The sequence below is a fragment of the Balaenoptera physalus genome (genome assembly GCF_965194825.1).
Source record: "Balaenoptera physalus genome assembly, chromosome: 13".
Classification (NCBI taxonomy): Eukaryota; Metazoa; Chordata; class Mammalia; order Artiodactyla; family Balaenopteridae; genus Balaenoptera; species Balaenoptera physalus.
The window spans coordinates 71,012,530-71,036,486 of NC_138892.1; the positions used below are offsets into that span (position 1 = coordinate 71,012,530).

Here is a 23,957-nt window from a genome sequence, read left to right on the forward strand (position 1 = left end):
TGGAGCCTGGCTCAGTTGCTCCATAAATGCTGACTAGTCTCTAGGGACAGAGCTCTGGGCTCTCTTTCCTCCCACCCGATCTTAGCACTCGTCCAAGAGTTGAAGGCCTGCTCTGGTTTTCAGTCCTGGAGTGAGGTCTCCCCTGGCAAAGGTCCCTGACATCTTGGGCTGCCTTTCTAACCTCCACCTTTGATGCTCTGTCCACCTCTCCTGCCAGGGCCTCCTGCTGCCTCCCTCTAGGCCTCCCTGATTCTGACCCCCCACTCTGATGTCAGGCCTTGACCCAGTGGTTCCATTAATCTGACTTCCAGGCATCAGGCATCCGCAGGAGAGCTCGTCCAAGTGAGAATGGTTCCCACTGTACCCTTTCACTTGGGCAAACAATATGCCTGTGTCATAAAGCAATTCCCTTTTTTAACACGACCTTGTGAGTGTGGGCAATCACTGTGTGACAAGCCTAGTGGTGATGTTAAAGATGTGTAAGAGTGTCAGAGATGGAAATAAAATACGATCCAGGTTTTCCAACCAGGAAGTGGGTCTATCCATGTAGCTACATCTTTAATGCCACTTCAACTTTCTAGTTTCTGAGTTAGCTCAAGCAATGTCAAACCTGCGACCCAGCACCGGCAGCTTGAGAGTGGGAGTGTCAGTGCAGATCTATTTCTGTGGCAAGTTCAGTACAGGCTGAATTTAAAATACGAAAAACAAAAGCGAGGCTCATGACTATACCACCGAAAGAGGGGGAGGGGATAAAAACACAGGACTTCTACAGAAGCACCACCACCCTCCTCCCAACTGCAATTTATTACAAGTGTTTCTCTATTCCAGCTCCTAACATCATGTGCCAAGCTGAAAAAGAGACAACTCTTTGTGAGGTTTTACTGTGCCTGCTTTTAGTAGCCAGCTCTGGTCCTGCCAACCCTTCTATCCTCTCGCCAAATAGAACGTTGCAACACAGAGGAAATTGTCTTTTGCTGAGTGGAGGAATGGCAAAGTCCCCACACACTAGGTCTTACTGTTTCCTTGGGGTCCAAATGGAAGAGAGAAGGGGAACTGCTGCTGTGTTTCAGGCTCACACAGATTCTCCAACATCCCAGGCAGGGGAGGGAGTGGGGATGACCTGGGGGCAGTTATGTGGGTTTTTTTTTTTTTTTTTTTTTTAACCTAAATGCCCAGAAGTACCTCCACCAATAACTGGAGTCTAACATCAGTGAGTAAGATTGAAATGACCCAAGTATAAAATTAGCATTTCTCATGGTAAGCACTCTTGTTTTGTGGCAGTTGTTTCCTGATAGGATGCTAATATAGCCTCTCGCATGCCCCTATAGGAATAAAACTAGTGGAAATGCTGCTATACAGGAGAGCTGTTGTCCTGGCCTGCTCTTTCCAGGCATTTTCACCCATCGATGTTGGCTGGGCCTCCATAGTGACTTGACAGCATGACCATCTTACTTACGCCAAAACTGGTTTCAAAGGGCAAGAAGAAAACTGGGCATTTCTACTTATAATGAACAAGGAGTTTATGATAAAACATTCTTGTGAACTCAGGGTGGGGGGAGGGGAGGGAGACGTCGGAACTAGCCCCCTTTTGTTCCGTGAGGTCTAGCCTTGGCTTTACAGCATCTTTTGTCTGGATCTCATGAGTCTTCATTGTTTGAGTAGTAATTTGCGGTGCACGGTTGCTGACTAATTTTCCTTTCTCTTTAAATTCCTGTGTCTGCTTTTTTGGCATTTTTATCTTTCCATTTCTTCTTCATGAAAGGGACTTCAAATAGAAATGGAAAAAGGAATCTCCTACAGATGAGCTCTTACAAATTTTCAGCTTTTGCAATACAACTCTTATTTGCAACGTAAATTCCTTCATCACTAGATTGCAAGAGATGTGTAAACTCCTCCAACCAGTATATCATTGACTCGGGTTGCCTCCCATTTTTTAGCATAACTTTTCAGTTAGATAAGGACTGGAAATTTCCAGAACTGAAAATATATTTTCAAATTGGCATACGACGATATATCTGTAGGGCATGTAATTTTAATTCATTCATTAACCCAACCAATAAAAATGTTTATTTTTATTTACAATGTGCCAGACCCAAAACTAGGTATTGTAAGTTTAACAGTGAACAAGATAAGTACAATCCTTGCCTTCCAGGAGTCAGAATTCATTCCTCCATTCTTTCTTTATTTCACAAGGATTTACTGAGTCTCACAAATCTACTGGACATAATGCCAGGCCCGAAGATATAAAATAATTTCCTGGTCCTCCTAGTATCTCTGTATTCTTGATTTTTTCCTCAGTTCTAATGGCTTATTTTATACAATCTTTCAGCTCTGCAACTGAAAAACAACTATGATTGCAATTATCAGTCCAAGACAGTATCTTTCAAAAATTCCAAACTACTAATTTTCGGCAATTTTTTTCAACTAATTAAATCCGAATCAGGTTTGTCCCATTTGAGACTTCATTAAAACTGAAGTACTTGCTGTTTGAATGCTGTTTTGTAAAGTAAACATAGCCAGAAGGAATAAGCATTGTTAGGGCTTCATTTTGCACAAGGTTCTGCTTCCCTGCTCTCCTCATTCTAAGTCTTAGAATTTGGCTATTAAATATACATTTGTATATCCATCCTAATGTGTTTCTTAAATTGTTTTTATTATGACCATGAAGAGAATTAGTTCTAAATGCATAAAATCAGCTTCTAATTCTTACCGAAGAAGATGTAACAGGAGTCTGAATATTCTATCTGAAACGTTCTATCGTGCGCTCCCAGCTGCTCCTGGCGGCTTTCTCGCTGAGTGGGCTTTCCTCGGTGCACCCCGGAGGCTGGGTCTGCGGGACATGACGGAGTTCCTGCGAGTCCTGAATGCGGGCTGCAGCGGGTCAGCAGCCACGTCGGCCTCCGCGGCAATCTATGAATTTTCCTCAGGGCAAACGACGTGAGGATTGATACATGAGTGGGGAAGACAAACATGGAAACAAACACTCTGAAGACAGCAAGCAGTTTTTTGGCCATCACTGATGAGTCACACACACTACTGAAATGAACGGCAAAAACACATCATGGGATGTGGATGGAAGCATGGTGCCCCCGGAATGGCATCCTTGGCTTTACTGTGCAATCCATGATGCTCCAACAGCAAGAACACGACTGCTGGTAAGTTCATTTGGACAAACCATGAATTCATCGAAGTGGCACTCCAGAACAATATGTAGTTTATTCCACCAGAAAGAAGATTCAGGAGTGCACCCCACCTTCAACACCTTACAAGTAAAGACAATGAAAAACAGTTTAAACACATAAAATATAGGACTTTTCATGTAACTGCCCTTTTACTGCTTACTATTAACTTGATTAAAATTGTTTGACTAGGGAAAAAGGTGTCAAATTAGAGAGTCAAATCAAAAAGTTGAACTAAAGTACATGGAGGTCATTCAAATGCAAACTACATAGATTCCTCATAAATTACTGGTATCAAGGTAGGAAGGAAAGAGATGCAACATTGATGGGAAGTTACTAAAATAACAGGCCAAATAAATTAAAAATTTGATTCTTAAAACATTGGGCATCAGGCAACATATGACAGTGATCTGTGAGAAACGGGCCCTACAATTGCCCCAACTTGCTGCCTTGAGAGCTTTTCCAGGCTACGGCACAGGGATAGGGAAAGAAACCAGGCTGAGTCCCGGAGCTTCCCTGAGTTGAAGAGACAGAGCTGAATGTTCATGGAGGCCCAAGCAGCTAGAACTCACAGGGGAAATGATGGTAGAGGAGAGAGCTCTGACTTAGGCAGAGAAGAAAGCAGCTTTTAGTTTGCATAAGACCTACAAATGTTTCATCAATTGTTCAGAAGTAGTTGGCTCTAGGGTCTTATCCTGTGTAAAAGAAACAGCTCTCTCATCCCTCTGGCTGAAACAGCACAGTTTTGCAGCTTGACAGGTAGGGCCTAGATTCCCAAATTGGTTGCATCTGAAGGAATCCTTCTTCCTGGTTTGGGTACTAACTTATAATAATTTCTATTTTGGTCTGGCCAGCTAAATGATGTAGTTGGTGAATTGCATCCTAGTATTGAATCAATATGAACAACAGCCTATACCATCTGAGATGAAATCTAACTCTCTTCCTCTGTAGGCTTCCGTGATTAGAGATGGTTCTTCAAAGGCCATCTCCAGTGCCTTTGTCATCCATGATGCCTGCTCTTAATCATGTGAATATAAACAATTCACTTTCTCTTATAATAATTATCATATTCTGACTTCCTTTCCTTATTGACATATCACCAACATTGATCATCTCACACTTTAAAATCTGAACTTACTGGGTCTTTATTGTCCACCTTTTGAATCACTAGCTGTCCTTCTGTATATGTGAGGATATCAGTGTTCACTGAGAGTGTCTTTCTTTTTTTTTTTTATAAATTATATTTATTTTGAATTTTATTTTATTTATTTTTTTATACAGCAGGTTCTTATTAGTCATCCATTATTTTTTTTAATTAATTAATTTATTTTATTTTTGGCTGTGTTGGGTCTTAGCTTCTGTGAGGGCTTTCTCTAGTTGTGGCAAGCGGGGGCCACTCTTCATCACGGTGCGCGGGCCTTTCACTATCGTGGCCTCTCTTGTTGCAGAGCACAGGCTCCAGACGCACAGGCTCAGTAGTTGTGGCTCCGTGGCATGTGGGATCTTCCCAGACCAGGGCTCGAACCTGTGTCCCCTGCATTAGCAGGCAGATTCTCAACCACTGCGCCACCAGGGAAGCCTGAGAGTGTCTTTCTTGATTCCTCTCAACTCATTCTCTTCTGGACTCATATTGCTAGTGCTCATTGTACTATTCTCTAATATTTATATTAATAAGACTCACTGTACCAGTCTCTACTCACTGCATACATTCTCCCTGTAATGTACAGCCATGTCTCCAACTTCCAGCCACAAGATTAAATCCCCATTGATCTCCAGAGCTCTTGACTAGTATTTCCTGTTGCCTTCTGGATCTTTCTACCTGCATATCCTACAAGTACCAGATTATATAAATTTTCCCTGTTCCTGATTCCAATTAACAGCACCATGATTCACCAGGAGACCCAGACCAAACTGCCACCAGCACCACCACAAAACCTCACCAAGTGCTTAAGCTCGAGTCTCTTGAATTGACCTACTCTATGCCTCTTAAATATTACTCAAATATGTATGCACGGTCCTTTCCATATTCAGGCTTACATGCATCCTTTTAACATGGATCCCTTTGGAATATAAAATGGGCCATTTTAAACCCTTCTTTAAAAGAACAAGTGTTCTTTAAACCCTTGCTTTTAAAAAGATGTTCTGTTTAAGCAGTACAGAGAACAGGAAAGAGAACATCCTTTCCTTTACAAACATATAGAAATAAAAAATAAAATACAGCAAAATATTTTAATACAGAGCTGAACTCAAAGGACAAAAAGGGAAGTCAACCAGAAACAAAGCAGGAGTCAAAGCCAGAACATTAAACTCAAGAGCTGAAATAATAGTACAGCCTGGTGGTATATTGGATATATTTGGCCAAAGGGAAAATATCCAAGTAGTGACAGAAAATATGGCCTTGAGGCCATGCATGTGATGAAGATGAGTTCACAACACAAGAGAATCAGCAAATGTAACAGAGAGATTAGCACTACCAAGAATATGGGATAAAGTAATAGTCAAAGTGCTTATAAAACTATTTCCTTAAAACTATTAAGGAGGTAAAAAATTAAGAAAGAAGGAAACGGTGATATTTTTGAAATGGCAATGTAAAAAAGAGAAATTATAATATCATAAGATGAAAGATTTAGTAACTAAAATTAAAAACTCAATGAACTGGAGAAGAGCAGTTTAAATATAGTAGAAGAAAGAAATAGTGAATTAGAATATAGGTGAGAAATTTATGCACAAAGGAGCACAGAAAATAAAGAGATGGAAAATAGAAAAGAAAGGTTAAAGTATAAGATCTATCTGAAGAATAGAATAGAAAGCCCAGCATATATCTAGTAGGAATTAGAATGAAAGAGATGGAATATTTGAAGAGGTAAAAACTGAGAAACATTTAGAATTGACAAAAAACATGAATTCTCAAATTTAAGACTGGGACTCAGTAGAGATTGTCACCAGATGAAAGAAAATCTCAAATTTGATTCTCAAATTTAAGAAGCATATCAAAGGGCATAAATAAAAACCAATATCCTGGGACTTCCCTGGTGGCTCAGTGGTTAAGAACCCGCCTGCCAATGCAGGGGACACAGGTTCGAGCCCTGGTCCGGGAAGATTCCACATGCCGTGGAGCAACTAACCCTGTGTGCCACAACTACTGAGCCTGAACTCTAGAGCCCATGAGCCACAACTATTGAGCCCGTGAGCCACAACTACTGAAGCCCGTGTGCTTAGAACCTGTGCTCCACAGCAAGAGAAGCCACTGCGATGAGAAGCCCATGCGCCCCAACAAAGAGTAGCCCCCGCTCACTGCAACTAGAGAAAACCTGTGTGCAGCAATGAAGACCCAACACAGCCAAAAATAAATAAAATAAAATAAAATAAATAATTCCTTGGTAAGATAAGAATACCTTTACCAGAACCCAAAGAGAATTAAAAAAAAAAAAAAAAACCAATATCCCTCCTATATACATGATAGTGAGACTGAAAAATATCAACATAATAAAAATCTTTATTTAACTGAACTATAGTTGATTTACAATATTGTATTTGATTCAGTGCACAGCATAGTGAGTCAGTGTTTTTGCATATTATGCTCCATTATAGGTTATTACAAAATAAAATGTGTAATTTCCTGTGCTATGTAGGAGTTTGTACCTGTTAATCCAATACCCTTAATTTGTCCCTCCCCACTTCCCTTTCCCCTTTGTTAACCGTAAGTTTGTTTTCTACATCTGTGAGTTCACTTCTGTTCTGCATATACATTTGTTTGTATTATTTTTTAGATTCCACATATAAGTGATATCATACAGTATTTTTCTTTGTCTGACTAATTTCACTTAGCATAATGCCCTCCAAGTCCATCTGTGTTGCTGCAAATGGCTAAATTTTGTTCTTTTTTAAGGCTGAGTAGTATTCCATTGTATATACATACCACATATTCTTTATCCATTTATCCATTGACAGACACTTAGGTTTTTTTCCATATCTTGGCAATTGTAAATAATGCTGCTATGAACATTGGGGTGCATGTATCTTTTTGAATCAGTGTTTTTGTTTTTGTTTTGTTTTGTTCAGATATATACCCAGGGGTGGAATTGCTGGGTCATATGGTGAAAGCATTTCCTCTAAAATCACAAATAAGACAAGGATGCCCACTCTTGCCACTATTGTTCAACATAGTTTTGGAAGTCCTAGTCATAGCAATCAAAGAAGAAAAAGAAATAAAACGAATTCAAATTGAAAAGGAAGAAGCAAAACTGTCACTGTTTACAAATAACATCATACTTTACATAGAAAATCCTAAAGATGCCAACAGAAAACTACTAGAACTCATCAATGAATTCAGTAAAATTGCAGGATACAAAATTAATATACAGAAATATATTGCATTTCTATATGTGAACAACAAAGTATCAGAACAAGAAATTAAGGAAACAATCCCATTTTCCATCACATCAAAAAGAATAAAATACCTAGGAATAAACCTACCTAAGGAGGCAAAAGACCTGTACTCTGAAAACTATAAGACACTGATGAAAGAAATTGAAGAGAAGCAAACAGATTGAAACATATACCATGTTTTTGGATTGGAAGAATTAATATTGCTAAAATGACCATATCACTCAAGGCAATTTATAGGTTCAATGCAATCCCTATCAAAATACCAGTGGCATTTTTCACAGAACTAGAACAAGTAATATTAAAATTTGTATCGAGCGACAAAAGACCCAGAATTTCCAAAGCAATCCTGAGAAAAAAGAACAAAGCTGAAGGTATAACCCTTCCTGACTTCAGACTATACTACAAAGCTACAGTAATCAAAACAGTATTGTACTGGCACAAAAACAGACACATATACCAATAGAACAGGATAGAGAGCCCAGAAATAAACCCACACACTTATGGTCAATTAATCTATGACAAAAGAGGCAAGAATATACAATGGAGAAAAGACAGTCTCTTTAATAAGTGGTGCTGGGAAAACTGGACAGCTACATGTAAAATAATGGAATTAGAACATTCCCTAACACCAAACACAAAAATAAACTCAAAAGGGTTAAAGACCTAAACGTAAGATCAGAAACCAAAAAACTCCTTGAGGAAAATGTAGGCAGAATGCTCTTTAACATAAATCACAACATATTTTTTGGATTTTTCTCTTAAAGTAAAGAAAATAAAAGAAAAATTAACAAATGAGACCTAATTGAACTTAAAAGCTTTTGCAAAGTAAAGGAAGCTATCAACAAAACAAAAAAACAACCTACTGAATGGGAAAAAAAATTTGCAAATGATATGACCAATAAGGGATATTATAGATGTTAATATCCAATGTTAATATCCAACATCTATAAACAGCTCATACAACTCAACATCAAAAATACAAAAATCCTGAGTTAATAATGGACAGAAGAACTGAATAGACATTTTTCCAAAGAGGAAATGGAGATGGCCAACAGGCACGTGAAAAGATGGTCAACATTGCTAGTCATCAGAGAAAAGCAAATAAAAACCACCATGAGATATCACCTCACACCTGATGATAGTCAGAATGGCTATCATCAAAAAGAACACAAATAACAAGTGTTGACAAGGATGTGAAGAAAACGGAATCCTCATACACTGCTGGTGGGAATGTAAATTGGTGCAGCCACTGTGGAAAACAGTATGGAGGTTTCTCAAAAACTAAAAATAGAGCTACCATGAGATGATCATGATTTTATCTTTCCTTTCATTAATGTGGTGTATCAGTATCACATTGTTTAATTTGCATATGTTGAACCATCCTTGTGACACTGTAATAACTCCAACTTGATCATGGTGTATGAACCTTTTTATGTATTGTTGGATTCAGTTTGTTAATATTTTACTGAGGATGTTTGCATCTATATTCATCAAAAATATTGGCCTGTTATTTTATTTTTTTGTAGCATCTTTGTTTTTGGTATCAGGGTAATGGTGGCCTTGTAGAATGAATTTCAGAGTGTTCTGTCCTCTTCAATTTTTTGGAATAGTTTGAGAAGGGTAGGTATTAGCTCTTCTTTACATGTTTAGTAGAATTCCACTGTGAAGCTATCCAGTCCTAGTCTTTTCTTTGCTGGGAGTTTTTTTTTTTTTTTAATTACTATTACAGACTCAATTTCATGTCTAGTGATCAGTCCGTTCAAATTGTCTGTTTCTTCTTGATTCAGTCTTAGCAGGCTGTATGTTTCTAGAAATTTGGCCATTTGTTCTAGGTTGTCCAATTTGTTGTCATACAACTGTTCATAGAACCCTTTTATGATTTTTTGTCTCTGTGGTATCAGTTGTTATTTCTACTCTTTCATTTCTTATTTTGTTTATTTGGGTCTCCTCTTTTCTTCTTGGTGAACATGGCTAAATGTTTATTAATTTTATTTATCCTTTCAAAAAAGCAGGTCTTGGTTTCATTATTCTTTATTGTTCTTTGGTCTCTATTTTATTTATTTCCTCTCATATTTATTATTTCCTCTCTTCTGCTGACTTTGGCTTTGATTGTCCTCCTTTTTCTAACTCCTTTATTTTATTTTTGTTTTGAATTTTATTTTTTTTTATACAGCAGGTTCTTATTAATTATCCATTTTATACATATTAATGTATATATGTCAATCCCAATCTCCCAATTCATCACAGCACCACCACCACCACCCCTGCTGCTTTCCCCCCTTGGTGTCCATGCATTTGTTCTCTACATCTGTGTCTCAATTTCTGCCCTGCAAACTGGTTCATCTGTACCATTTTTCTAGGTTCCACATATATGCATTAATATATTATATTTCTTTTTCTCTTTCTGACTTCCCCCTGTATGACAGTCTTTAGATTCATCCACGTCTCTACAAATGACCCAATTTCGTTCCATTTTATGGCTGAGTAATATTCCATTGTATATATATATACTGTATCTTCTTTATTCATTCATCTGTCGATGGGCATTTAGGTTGCTTCCATGACCTTGCTATTGTAAATAGTGTTGCAATGAACATTGGGGTGCATGTGACTTTTTCTAATTCCTTTAGATGGTAGGTTAGATTATTTATTTGAGATTTTTCTTGTTTCTTGAGGAAGGTCAGTATCACTATGAACTTCTCTCTTAGAACTGCTTTTGCTGCATCCCATAGATTTTGAAAAGTTGTTTCCATTTTTTTTTTCTATCAAGACATTATCTGATTTCCTCTTTGATTTCATCATTGACCCATTGTTTTTTTTTTAGTAAGATGTTGTTTGGTCTCTATGTATACATTCTCTTCCCATTTTTCTTTCTGCAGTTGATTTCTACTTGCATACCATTCTGGTTGGGAAAAAGTGCTTGATATAATTTCTATCCCATTAAATTTGCTGAGGCTTGTATTGTGACCTAGTATGTGATCTATCCTGGAGAACATTTTATGTGCACTTGAAAAGAATGTGTATTCTGATTTTTTTGGGTGTAATGTCCCATAGATATCAACTAAGTCCATCTGCTCTATTGTGTCATTTACGACTGCTGTTTCTTTATTGATTTTCTATCTGGATAATCTATCCATTGATGTTAGTAGGGTGTTAATGTCTTCTAATATTATTGTATTATTATAAATTTCTCACTTTATGTCTGTTTAGTATTTTCTTTAAATATTTTGATGCTCCTGTATTGGGTGCATGATTGTTAGCAAGTATAAATCTTCTTCATGTATTGAGCCCTTCATCATTATATAATGCCTTTGTTTGGCTTTTCTAATAGCCTTTGTTTTAAAATCTATTTGGGGGCCCTGAACCAAGATGGTGGAGTAAAAGGACGTGCTCTCACTCCTTCTTGTGAGACACGAGAATCACAACTAGCTGCTGGACAATCATCGACAGGAAGACACTGGAATTCACCAAAAAATATACCCCACATCCGAAGACAAAGGAGAAGCCACAATGAGATGGTAGGAGGGGTGCAATCACAGTAAAATCAAATCCCATAACTGCTGGGTGGGTGACTCACAGACTGGAGAACACTTATACCACAGAAGTCCACCCACTGGAGTGAAGGTTCTGAGCCCCACGTCAGGCTTCCCAACCTGGGGGTCTGGCAATGGGAGGAGGAATTCCTAGAGAATCAGACTTTGAAGGCTAGTGGGATTTGATTGCAGGACTTCGACAGGACTGGGGGAAACAGAGACTGCACTCTTGGAGGGCACACACAAAGTAGTGTGCATATCGGGACACAGAGTAAGGAGAAGTGACCCCAAGGGAGACTGAATCAGACCTACACGCTTGTGTTGGGGGGTCTCCTGCACAGGTGGGGTTGGCTGTGGCTCACCGTGAGGATAAGGACAGTGGCGGCAGAATTTCTGGGAAGTACTCCTTGGCGTGAGCCCTCCCAGAGTCTGCCATTAGCCCCACCAAAGAGTCAGGCTAGGCTCGAGGGTTGGGTCGCCTCAGGCCAAACAACCAACAGGGAGGGAACCAAGCCCTACCCATCAGAAGTCAAACGGATTAGTTTTACTGAGCTCTGCCCACCAGAGCAAAAGTCAGCTGTACCCACCACCAGTCCCTCCCATCAGGAAACTTGCACAAGTCTCTTAGATAGCCTCATCCACCAGAGGGCAAACAGCAGAAGCAAGAAGAACTACAATCCTGTTCCTGTGGAACAAAAACCACATTCACAGAAAGATAGACAAGATGGAAAGGCAGAGGGTTATGTACCAGAAGGATTAACAAGATAAAACCCCAGAAAAACAAGGGGATAAAGTGGAGATAGGCAACCTTCCAGAAAAAGAATTCAGAAAAATGATAGTGAAGATGATCCAAGACCTCGGAAAAAGAATGGAGGAAAAGATCAAGAAGATGCAAGAAATGTTTAGCAAAGACCTAGAAGAATTAAAGAACAAACACACAGAGATGAACAATACAATAAATGAAATGAAAACTACACTAGAAGGAATCAATAGCAGAATAAATGAGGCAGAAGAATGGATAAGTGACCTGGAAGACAGAACGGTAGAATTCACTGCTGCGGAACAGAATAAAGAAAAAAGAATGAAAAGAAATGAAGACAACCTAAGAGACCTCTGGGACAACATTAAATGCAACAACATTCACATTATAGGGGTCTCAGAAGGAGAACAGGGAGAGAAAGAACGAGAGAAAATATTTGAAGAGATCATAGTCAAAAACTTCCTTAACATGGGAAAGGAAATAGCCACCCACGTCCAGGAAGCACAGAAAGTCCCATACAGGATAAACCCAAGGAAAAACACGCCGAGACACATAGTAATCAAACTGGCAAGAATTAAAGACAAAGAAAGATTATTGAAAGCAGCAAGGGAAAAACAAAAAATAACATGCAAGGGAACTCCTATAAGGGTAACAGCTGATTTAACAGCAGAAACTCTACAAGCCAGAAGGGAGTGGCATGATATACTTAAGGTGATGAAAGGGAAAAACATACAACCAAGATTACTCTACCCGGCAAGGATCTCATTCAGATTCGATGGAGAAATCAAAAGCTTTACAGACAAGCAAAAGCTAAGAGAATTGAGTACCACCAAACCAGCTCTACAACAAATGCTAAAGGAACTTCTCTAAGTGGGAAACACAAGAGAAGAAAAGGACCTACAAAAACAAACCCAAAACAATTAGGAAAATGGTCATAGGAACATACATATTGATAATTAACTTAAACGTGAATGGATTAAATGGTCCAACCAAATGACACAGGCTTGCTGAATGGATACAAAAACAAGACCCATATATATGCTGCCTACAAGAGACCCACTTCAGACCTAGGGACACATACAGACTGAAAGTGAGGGGATGGAAAAAGATATTCCATGCAAATGGAAATCAAAATAAAGCTAGAGTAGCAATACTCATATCAGATAAAATAGACTTTAAAATAAAGAACGTTACAAAAGACAACGAAGGACACTACATAATGATCAAGGGATCAATTGAAGAAGAAGATATAACACTTATAAATATATATGCACCCAACATAGGAGCACCTCAATACATAAGGCAACTGCTAACTGCAATAAAAGAAGAAATCGACAGTAACACAATAATAGTGGGGGACTTTAACACCTCCCTTACACCAATGGACAGATCATCCAGACATGAAATTAATAAGGAAACAGAAGCTTTAAACGACACAATAGACCAGATAGATTTAATTGATATTAATAGGACATTCCATCCAAAAACAGCAGATTACACTTTCTTCTCAAGTGTGGATGGAACATTCTCCAGGATAGATCACATATTGGGTCACAAATCAAGCCTCAGTAAATTTAAGGAAATTGAAATCACATCAAGCATCTTTTCTGACCACAACGCTATGAGACTAGAAATCAATTACAGGGGAAAAAACCGTAAAAAACACAAACACATGGAGGCTAAACAATATGTTACTAAATAACGAAGAGATCACTGAAGAAATCAAAGAGGAAATCAAAAAAACCTAGACAAATGACAATGAACACATGACGATCCAAAACCTATGGGATGCAGAAAAAGCAGTTCTAGGAGGGAAGTTTACAGCTATACAAGGCTAACTCAAGAAACAAGAAAAATCTCAAATAAACAATCTAACATTACACCTAAAGGAACTAGAGAAAGAAGAACAAACAAAACCCAAAGCGGCAGAAGGAAAGAAATCATAAAGATCAGAGCAGAAATAAATGAAGTAGAAACAAAGAAAACAATAACAAAGATCAATACAACTAAAAGCTGGTTCTTTGAGAAGATAAACAAAATTTATAAACCATTAGCCAGACTCATCAAGAAAAACAGGGAGAGGACTCAAATCAATAAAATTAGAAATGAAAACAGAGAAGTTACAACAGACACTACAGAAATACAAAGCATCCTAAAAGACTACTACAAGCAACTCTATGCCAATAAAATGGACAACCTGGAAGAAATGGACAAATTCTTAGAAAGGTATAACCTTCCAAGACTGAACCAGGAAGAAATAGAAAATATGAACACACCAATCACAAGTAATGTAATTGAAACTGTGATTAAAAATTTTCCAACAAACAAAAGTCCAGGACCAGATGGCTTCACAGGTGAATTCTATCAAACATTTAGAGAAGAGCTAACACCCATCCTTCTCAAACTCTTCCAAAAAATTTCAGAGGAAGGAACACTCTCAAACTCATTCTATGAGGCCACCATCACCCTGATACCAAAACCAGAAAAAGATACTACAAAAAAAGAATATTACAGCCCAATATCACTGATGAATATAGATGCAAAAATCCTCAACAAAATACCAGCAAACAGAATCCAACAACACATTGAAAGGATCATACACCATAATCAAGTGGGATTTAACCCAGGGATGAAAGGAATCTTCAACAAACACCAATCAATCAATGTGATACACCATATTAACAAATTGAAGAATAAAAACCATATGATCATCTCAATAGATGCAGAAAAAGCTTTTGACAAAATTCAACACCTATTTATGATAAAAACTCTCCAGAAAGTGGGCATAGAGGGAACCTACCTCAACATAATACAGGCCATATATGACAAACCCACAGAAAACATCATTCTCAAAGCTGAAAAACTGAAAGCATTTCCTCTAAGATCAGGAACAAGACAAGGTTTCCCACTCTCACCACTATTATGCAACATAGTTTTGGAAGTCCTAGCCATGGCAATCAGAGAAGAAAAAGAAATAAAAGGAATACAAATTGGAAAAGAAGAAGTAAAACTGTCACTGTTGCAGATGACATGATACTATACATAGAGAATCCTAAAGATGCCACCAGAAAACTACTAGAGCTAATCAATGAATTTGGTAAAGTTGCAGGATACAAAATTAATGCACAGAAATCTCTCGCATTCCTATACACTAATGATGAAAATTCTGAAAGTGAAATTAAGGAAACACTCCCATTTACCATTGCAAGAAAAAGAACAAAATACCTAGGAATAAACCTACCTAGGGAGACAAAAGACCTGTATGCAGAAAACTACAAGACACTGATGAAAGAAATTAAAGATGATACCAACAGATGGAGAGATACACCATGTTCTTGGATTGGAAGAATCAATATTGTGAAAATGATTATACTACCCAGAGCAATCTACAGATTCATTGCAATCCTATCAAATTACCAATGGCATTCTTTATGGACCTAGAACAAATAATCTTAAAATTTGTATGGAGACACAAAAGACTCCGAGTAGCCAAAGCAGTCTTGAGGGAAAAAAATGGAGCTGGAGGAATCTGGCTCCCTGACTTCAGACTATACTACAAAGCTACAGTAATCAAGACAATATGGTAGTGGCACAAAAACAGAAACATAGATCAATGGAACAAGATAGAAAGCCCAGAGTTAAACCCACGCACCTATGCTCAACTAATCTATGACAAAGGCAGCAAGGATATACAATGGAGAAAAGACAGTCTCTTGGGCTTCCCTGGTGGTGCAGTGGTTGAGAATCTGTCTGCTAATGCAGGGGACACAGGTTCAAGCCCTGGTCTGGGAAGATCCCACATGCCGCGGAGCAACTAGGCCCTTGAGCCACAACTACTGAGCCTGCGCGTCTGGAGCCCATGCTCTGCAACAAGAGAGGCCGCGACTGTGAGAGGCCCTCACACTGCGATGAAGGGTGACCCCCACTTGCCGCAACTAGAGAAAGCCCTCACACAGAAACGAAGAGCCAACACAGCCAAAAATAAATAAATAAATAAAAACATGTCAATTCATTAAAAAAACAAAAAAGACAGTCTCTTCAATAAGTGGTGCTGGGAAAACTGGACAGCTACATGTAAAAGAATGAAGTTAGAACACTTCCTAACACCATACACAAATATAAACTCAAAATGGATTAGAGACCTAAATGAAAGACCAGACACTATAAAACTGTTAGAGGCAAACATAGGAAGAACACTCTTTGACATAAATCACAGCAAGATCTTTTTTGATCCACCTCCTAGAGTAATGGAAATAAAAGCAAAAATAAACAAATGGAACCTAATGAAACTTCAAAGCTTTTGCACAGCAAAGGAAACCATAAACAAGACAAAAAGACAACCCTCAGAATGGGAGAAAATATTTGCAATGAATCAACAAAGGATTAATCTCCAAAATATATAAACAGCTCATGCAGCTCAATATTAAAAAAAGAAACAACCCAATCAGAAAATGGGCAGAAGACCTAAATAGACATTTCTCCAAAGAAGACATACAGATGGCCAAAAAACACATGAAAAGCTGCTCAACATCACTAATTATTAGAGAAATGCAAATCAAAACTACAATGAGGTATCACCTCACACCAGTTAGAATGGGCATCATCAGAAAATCTACAAACAACAAATGCTGGAGAGGGTGTGGAGAAAAGGGAACCCTCTTGCACTGTTGGTGAGAATGTAAATTGATACAGTCACTATGGAGAACAGTATGGAGGTTCCTTAAAAAACTAAAAATAGAATTACCATATGATCCAGCAATCCCACTACTGGACATATACGCAGAGAAAACCATAATTCAAAAAGACACATGCACCCCAATGTTCACTGCAGCAGTATTTACAATAGCCAGGTCATGGAAGCAACCTAAATGCCCATCGACAGACGAATGGATAAAGAAGAAGTGGTACATATATACAATGGAATATTACTCAGCCATAAAAAGGAACGAAATTGGGTCATTTGTGGAGACGTGGATGGATCTAGAGACTGTCATACAGAGTGAAGTAAGTCAGAAAGAGAAAAACAAATATCGCATATAAACTCATATATGTGGAACATAGAAAAATGGTACAGATGAACTGGTTTGCAGGGCAGAAATTGAGACACAGATGTAGAGAACAAATATATGGATACCAAGGCGGGGAAGAGGCAGGGGGTTGGGGGTGGGGGGGTGACAAATTGGGAGATTGGGATTGACATGTATACACTGATGTGTATAAAATTGTTGACTAATAAGAACCTGCTGTATAAACAAATAAAATAAAATTCAAAAATTAAATAAATAAATAAATAAATAAATAAAATCTATTTTGCCTGATATGAGTATTGCTACCCCTGCTTTCTTGTTGTTTCTGTTTGCATGAAATATTTTTTCCATCTCCTCATTTTCAGTCTGTGTGTGTCTCTCACCCTGAAATGAGTCTCTTGTAGGCAGCATGGTGAGTCTTTTTTTTATCCAATCAGCCACTCTATGTCTTTCGATTGGAGCATTTAGTACAGTGACATTTAAAGTAATTATTGATAAGTATTGCTTATTGCCATTTTACTACTTGTTTTCCAATTGTTTTGGTTGTTCTTCTCTGTTCATTTCTTTTTTTGTTTCTCCCATTGTGGTTTGATGATTTTCTCTTGTAGTATGCTTGGGTTCCTTTCTTTTTTAGTTTTTGTGTATATTGTAGGTTTCTGGTTTATGCTCACCATGGGATTCATATATGTTGATCCATAAATATATCTACTCTCTTTAAATTGATTGTTTTTAAGGTCAAACACATTCTAAAAGGTCTACATTTTTTACTGCCCTCCCCCACATTTTGTGTTTTTGATGTCATATTTTACACCTTTATTTTTATTCCTTTACTATTTATTGTAGGTATAGCTGCTTTTATACTTTTTATCTTTTAATCTACATATTGGCTTATTTAAGTGATCTGCAACCCTTACTATATATTTGCTGTTCCTCTTGGGATTTTTCCTTTCCTATAGATTCTTACTTCTTTTCCATTTATAGAAGACGCTTCAACATTTCTTTTAGGGTAGATTTAGTATTGCTGAATTCTTTTAGTTTTTGCTTGTCTGAGAAATTCTTTATCTCTGTCTATTCTAAGTGATAATCTTGCTGGGTAGAGTGTCCTAGGTTGCAGGTTTTTCCCTTTCAGGTCTTGAATATATATAATGCCACTCCTTTCTAGCCTGCAAATTTTCTGCAGAGAAATCAGCTGATAGCCTTATGAGGATTCCCTTGTATATGACTCTTTATTTTTCTTCTCTTGCTACCTTTAGAATTCTCTTTATTTTTAACTTTTGCCATTTAATTATATCTTGGTATGGGTCCTTTTGGATTCATCTTGTTTGGGACCCTATGTGCTTCCTGTACCTGGATATCTGTTTCCTTCTTTAGGTTTGGGAAGTTTTCAGCAATAACTTCTTCAAATACATTTTTTATCTGCTTCTCTCTCTCTTCTCCTTCAGGACCCCCAATATTGTGAATGTCATCATGTTTTATGTTATCCCATAGATCCCATATATAGGTTTATTTTTTTTATTTGTCTTCTGTCTGCTGTTCTAATTGGATGATTTCCATTATTCTATCTTCCAGATCACTTACACATTCTTCTATGTCATTTAGTCTGGTATTCACTGCTTCTACAATGCTTTTCATCTCAGATATTGAATATCTATTTTTGACTGGGTCTTCTCTATATTTTCTAGTTCCTTGTTAAAATGATCTGTACTTATATCAATTCTTTTCATTCAGTTAGCATTTTTATTCCTAACATTTTGAATTCATTGTCTGATTATCTCTGTTTCATTATTTTTTCCAGGGGTTTTCTCTTGCTCTTTCAATTGAGAGTATTTCCTTTGCCTTTTCATTTTACTTAACTGTCTTTGTGTTTATGAATTTAGGTGAAACACTTACCTATTGTGGTCTTGAAGGGGTGTTCTTATGTGGAAGAGTCCCTATGTATACTGCTTGTACCCAATGCCTTTGGTGGGAGGGCTGGATTTGATGGGGATGCCAGTCATATTCTTTCTCAGGGTGTGCTTGCTGCCCTGTCACCTTGGTAGGGGGTGTTGCTGGTGATGGAAGAGCTAGAGCTCCTCCATCACCAGCAAGGTGGAGACTTGTGGTGGGACTTGAGGTGGGACTTCCTCTCTGCACAGTGGCCCTCACCACCCTATCAGGGGTATGGTCTGCTCACAAGTTGCTGGAGTGGAAGCCCTGAGGGTTGGGTTCAAGCTGGCTCTATGCCCTTTAACTGTGTGCTTTTCCTTCTCCCCACACTGAGGCATTTGCCCCAAAGGAAGGGAATGCTGAAGCAAGTGGGGCTCATGCACTTACAGAGATCCAATGCGCTGCCTATGTAGGCATCATGGCTCTGCTCAGATACAGCCCAAGTTTGCATCTTTTCCCATGTCATGGTCACCCCAGATCTAGAGTTAGGCTGTCATGTGGAGTAGGCAGGGCTGGAGTGTTTGCTCTGCTGCGACTGGTGGGCACAGTATGGTGGTTGTGGAAATTCAAGCAGCTGCTCTACCATTCAGAAGTCTGGGCTGCTTCTGAGGCACTGTTAGAGTGAGCACTAACAATGGTCACTGCCACCCAACCTAGACCACACCCCAATCTCCCAGGTCACCTCTGCATTACTAGGTTGATTCTTTTCCCAAGTCCTGGCCATCCTAGATCCAGTGCCAAGCTATTGCATGGAGTCCAAAAGAAAATAATAGGTTACAGATAAATTAGCAAGCAATAAAATCTGTAAACTTTCAGTAAACCTACACAACTATAGGTTGTTAATATAATAATAGTAATGTTATTAATAATATTAATGGGGAGGGGTAAAAACAATGCCAAGCAATTATTTGGGATATTAAAGGGAAAGGTGATTAATGATAAAGTACCTGTATTGGATAGAAGAAGGATAGATAAATTGATTAATTTTTTACTTAACCCTTGATGTTAAAAAATTTAATGCTAACCTCAAAAAGAATAGAAATAGAATGTTTAATTTCCAGATAAGTAAAGAGAAAGCAGGGAATGATGAAAATGTAATCCATCCAGTAAAAAGCAGAAAAACAGGAGGGGGGAAAAAAAGCATAGTAAATAGAGAACACAGAATAAAAATAGTAGAAATAAATTCGAATACAAAAATAGGGAAGATGATTGTAAATGTGCAAGAAGATAATTTAAATGTAAATGAAGTCAACTTTCTGGTTAAAAGACAAAACAAGTATCCTATGATGGCTCCTTAATATCTCTGCAAGCACTTTTGCAACAATACACACGCAAGCCTCTGCCTGGCTCTGAATCTTACAGGATTCTTTTGACTGTAAATTACAGAAATCCAACTCAAACTTGCTGAAGCAGAAGAAGAAGTGGGATTATTTATTTTCTCACATAATCCAGCACAAGAGAATGAGAAGGACCTGGAACTTGAGGCTCAAACCACCCAGAGAAAATGTTCTTTATTCCCAGGATGCCATGGCTGACTCCTCCTTGCAGAGTTCAGGCTTCTTTCTAAGGGTTCAGATAACTACTTGCATATAACTATATAATAGCAGTTACTCCATTGCTCCCATTGTGCATTTACATGTCTGTGCTCCTGTCCCAGTTACCCAATCCTCTGGGAACACACACTGTGTTCTCTTCATCTTCGTATTCTTATCCCCCGTGTTCCTGACACAGAGTAGTCAGCTAATAAAGGCTAAACGAAAACAAAAAAAAAAGAATGAATGTCTCAGATGGTTCTTATTTCTATACATGTTCTCTCTCCCCTATCAGAATGTCAGCTTCTTGAGTTGGTCTCATTCCACCCATTTCTACATTCAATTCTAGTGCTTTATATACACAAGGCAGCCAAAATACATTGGGTGATTCAGTGAAGGAATAAAATGGACTTCCTTCCTTCTTTTTAAAGATAAGTGGCCTGTATATATTAAATGCTATAATGTGTATGTTCAGCTTTAAATTTTCAAATGTACTTCTGAAGTTATTACAAGCGTGCTTTGTACCAAACACTGTAGTCAGGAAGTGCTGACTCAGCCGAAGCCGGACTGGATGAAGCCATGTCCTCCTTCTACACCCCAGATCCAAGGCTGTCTGTACAAATAGAAGCTCACCCTCCACAGAGGCTTTTTCCACCACCGTTCAGTGCTTCCTCCGCGTTCTCTACAAAGATGCTTTCCAGCTGCATCAGTAATGTTGAATATCACCACGTCAGTCAACAAAAAGTATTACCCATTTACTCTAATACGACTCAAAAGAGGGTATTGATTGAACTTGACAACATTTAAGTAGAACCTTAATTTGTAGAATTAGCAGAAGAAAGGAATAAAGAGCCATCAATTAGTGGAAATGTAGGTATTCGTAGGAAAGATTAACAGAGGCGCAGGTTGGATAGGGCATGAAATGAGTGTGGCAGGGCGAAACTTGTCTGGTTCAGCTCACCCTCCTAGTTCCCCCACCTTCCTAATAGACATTAAGAGCACTTAATTAAAACCAGTAAAGAAATTATAACAAGGAAAACATGGAGTGCACCAGATATAATTAGCATTGTAAGTGCCTTAGAAAGCTTACCTAGAATAGTCTTTTCCAAGCTTGTCAAGTTTCAGAGCTCACAAGTCTTGTCCCACGGCTCAGCTCAGTTACTGGTTGCCCATCCTCCCTACTGTTCTTCTTAGCCTCCTGAGAATGCATGTATTTCCATATGCTTATTGTGTGTCTCATAAAATGCATTGCCCCTATATGAAAAATGTATGAGACACATCATACTGTGCAAAACAATGTCTCCAAATTGGCCAATTATATTTTGTGCAAGTTCAGAATTGTTCATGATGTCTCTAATCCACGGTGCACTCCCGGCTGTGAGAACTGTGCCCTGCATAGTTAAAACAGAGGACTTGATAGCTTAATTGTGCCTAATGAATGAAAAGTTATTTAAAAATAGCATGGAGAGTGATGCCAGTGTTTTTTTAAAGGTCTGCTTTAGCATTTTCAAATTACATAACCCTTTTGAGAAAGAGGGAAGTGTGTAATTTTTAAACTGTTTAAAGTGATAGTCCTTTTTTCTCCTCCCCTCTCTTTCCAAAATAGGAAGTAAACCCCCCATCCAATATTTCCATTCCTTCTTCTCTGCTGCTATATTTATCCCCAGGTGGCTGTTCCTCTCTTCTGACCCATCCTGCTGTCTGGTTTCCATATGTTAATCTCAGCCTTCTCTTATCCCATGGACCTGCTTCCTGTGTGTGTCTTTTCTTCTGTCTTCTTCTATTACTTAAATACACATGCCCTATTAGCTCTTTTCTTTCTGATGCTTGCATCAAATTGCCTTTGTTAGATTTCATCCTTTTATTTATTTCCTATCATAACTCTTCTAGTTTTCCAAACTGTTCTCTAAAGTCATCTCACATTTCAAATGCTATCACTAAATTGCAGACCTATATGTTGACTACTTAAATGTTTTGTTAAACCCTCTGGTAACAAAAGAGAATTGTAATGATCTTTTCCTGAAGATATTCTCCTAGCAGCAATGCTATTCATTTATTAGGCGATGTCCCTTCTCTGTTCACACTGAAGCCTCACCAAGAGAAATTTGTATGAACTACAGCAATAAATACCTCTGTTAAACCTAAAGAACTTTTATGGTTATTCTCTTGCAAAAATGGTTACCAGGACAAATTAAAACTCTCCTTCCTGAGGAGTCCTTAAAAATAGAAAACCTTCTCTAATTCCATTCACAGGGATAACTTCCTTCTCTCCACTCCAGACTATTTATAACCTGAGCCACTCAACTCAACAGCTAATTACACTGCCTTATATCATTATCTGATTATTTCCTGGATGTACAGCTTTCCTCTGTGGTTAAATTATGAGCTCTTTGGCATAACAGTTTTTTCTCCATTTATATCACTTTGTAGATAGTTATCTGTAAGTACTCTAACTTAATCAAATACGTTCATGACGGATGATTGGGTTTTTTTTTTTCCTTGGCTTTTGGGTTTTTTATTGAAATATAGTTGATTTACAATGTTGTGTTAGTTTCAGGTGTACAGCAAAGTGATTCAGTTATACATACATATATATCTTTTTTCAGATTCTTTTCCCTTATAAGTTATGACAAAATATTGAGTTCCCTGTGCTATACAGTAAGTCCTTGTTGGTTATCTATTTTATACATAGTAGTGTGTATATGTTAATCTGAACCTCCTAATTTTTCCCTCCCCTCCCTTTCCCCTTTGGTAACCATAAATTTGTTTTCTATGTCTGTGGGTCTATTTCTGTTCTGTAAATAAGTTCATTTGTGCCTTTTTTTTTTTTTAGACTCCACATGTAAGTGATATCACATGATATTTGTCTTCCTCTATCTGGCTTACTTCACTTAGTACGACAGTCTCTAGGTCCACCCATGTTGCTGTAAATGGCGTTACTTCATTCTTTTTTATGGTTGAGTAATATTCCATTGTATATATGTAACACATCTTCTTTACGTGACGGATGATTGTTTAACAAATACTGTCCTAAAGGAAAGCCATGGAATAGACACAAAAATCTCCCAGGGTTCTTCCCAGTTTTAGATTTCCTGCTTTCTAGCTCCTTCATGATTTTCCCCCAAAATCGCATGCTGCTATACTTTGCTGGTTTCCTCTCTTCCATAGGCCTCGTTCAGTTCCCTTCTCATGGGGTTTTGTGATAAATCTTCAGTAGAAATAGGAGTCAAGTTCAGATGTCACTCAGTCTTCCTATGAGAACCATTTTTCATGAAAATGGTCATATTCACATTGAAATGTGTGGAATAAAAAGTCCAGTCAATTCTGTGGGTCAATGTTTTTTTTTAGTGGTTTGAGAGATGGCAATTTTTTTTTTTTAATTTATTATTGGCTGTGTTGGGTCTTCATTGCTGTGTGCACGGGCTTTCTCTAGTTGCGGTGAGTGGGGGTTACTCTTCATTGCGGTGGCTTCTCTTGTTGGGGAGCATGGGCTCTGGGCACACGGGCTTCAGTAGTTGTGGCACACAGACTCAGTAGTTGTGGCTCTCAGGCTCTAGAGTTCAGGCTCAGTAGTTGTGGCGCATGGGCTTAGTTGCTCCGCAGCATGTGAG

At 38.2% G+C, this 23,957-nt stretch overlaps 1 long non-coding RNA gene and 1 pseudogene across 2 annotated transcripts in view; one reads left to right on the forward strand and one right to left on the reverse strand.

Moving 5' to 3' along the window:
* LOC309641915 (cytochrome c oxidase assembly factor 8 pseudogene) overlaps positions 1-23,957 on the reverse strand; it is a 1,056,438-nt pseudogene that overhangs the window by 441,747 nt on the left and 590,734 nt on the right. The window lies entirely within an intron of this gene.
* The window catches only part of LOC309641924, an 89,610-nt gene that overhangs the window by 20,711 nt on the left and 44,942 nt on the right, over positions 1-23,957 (forward strand). The gene's annotated exons all lie outside the window — the stretch shown is intronic.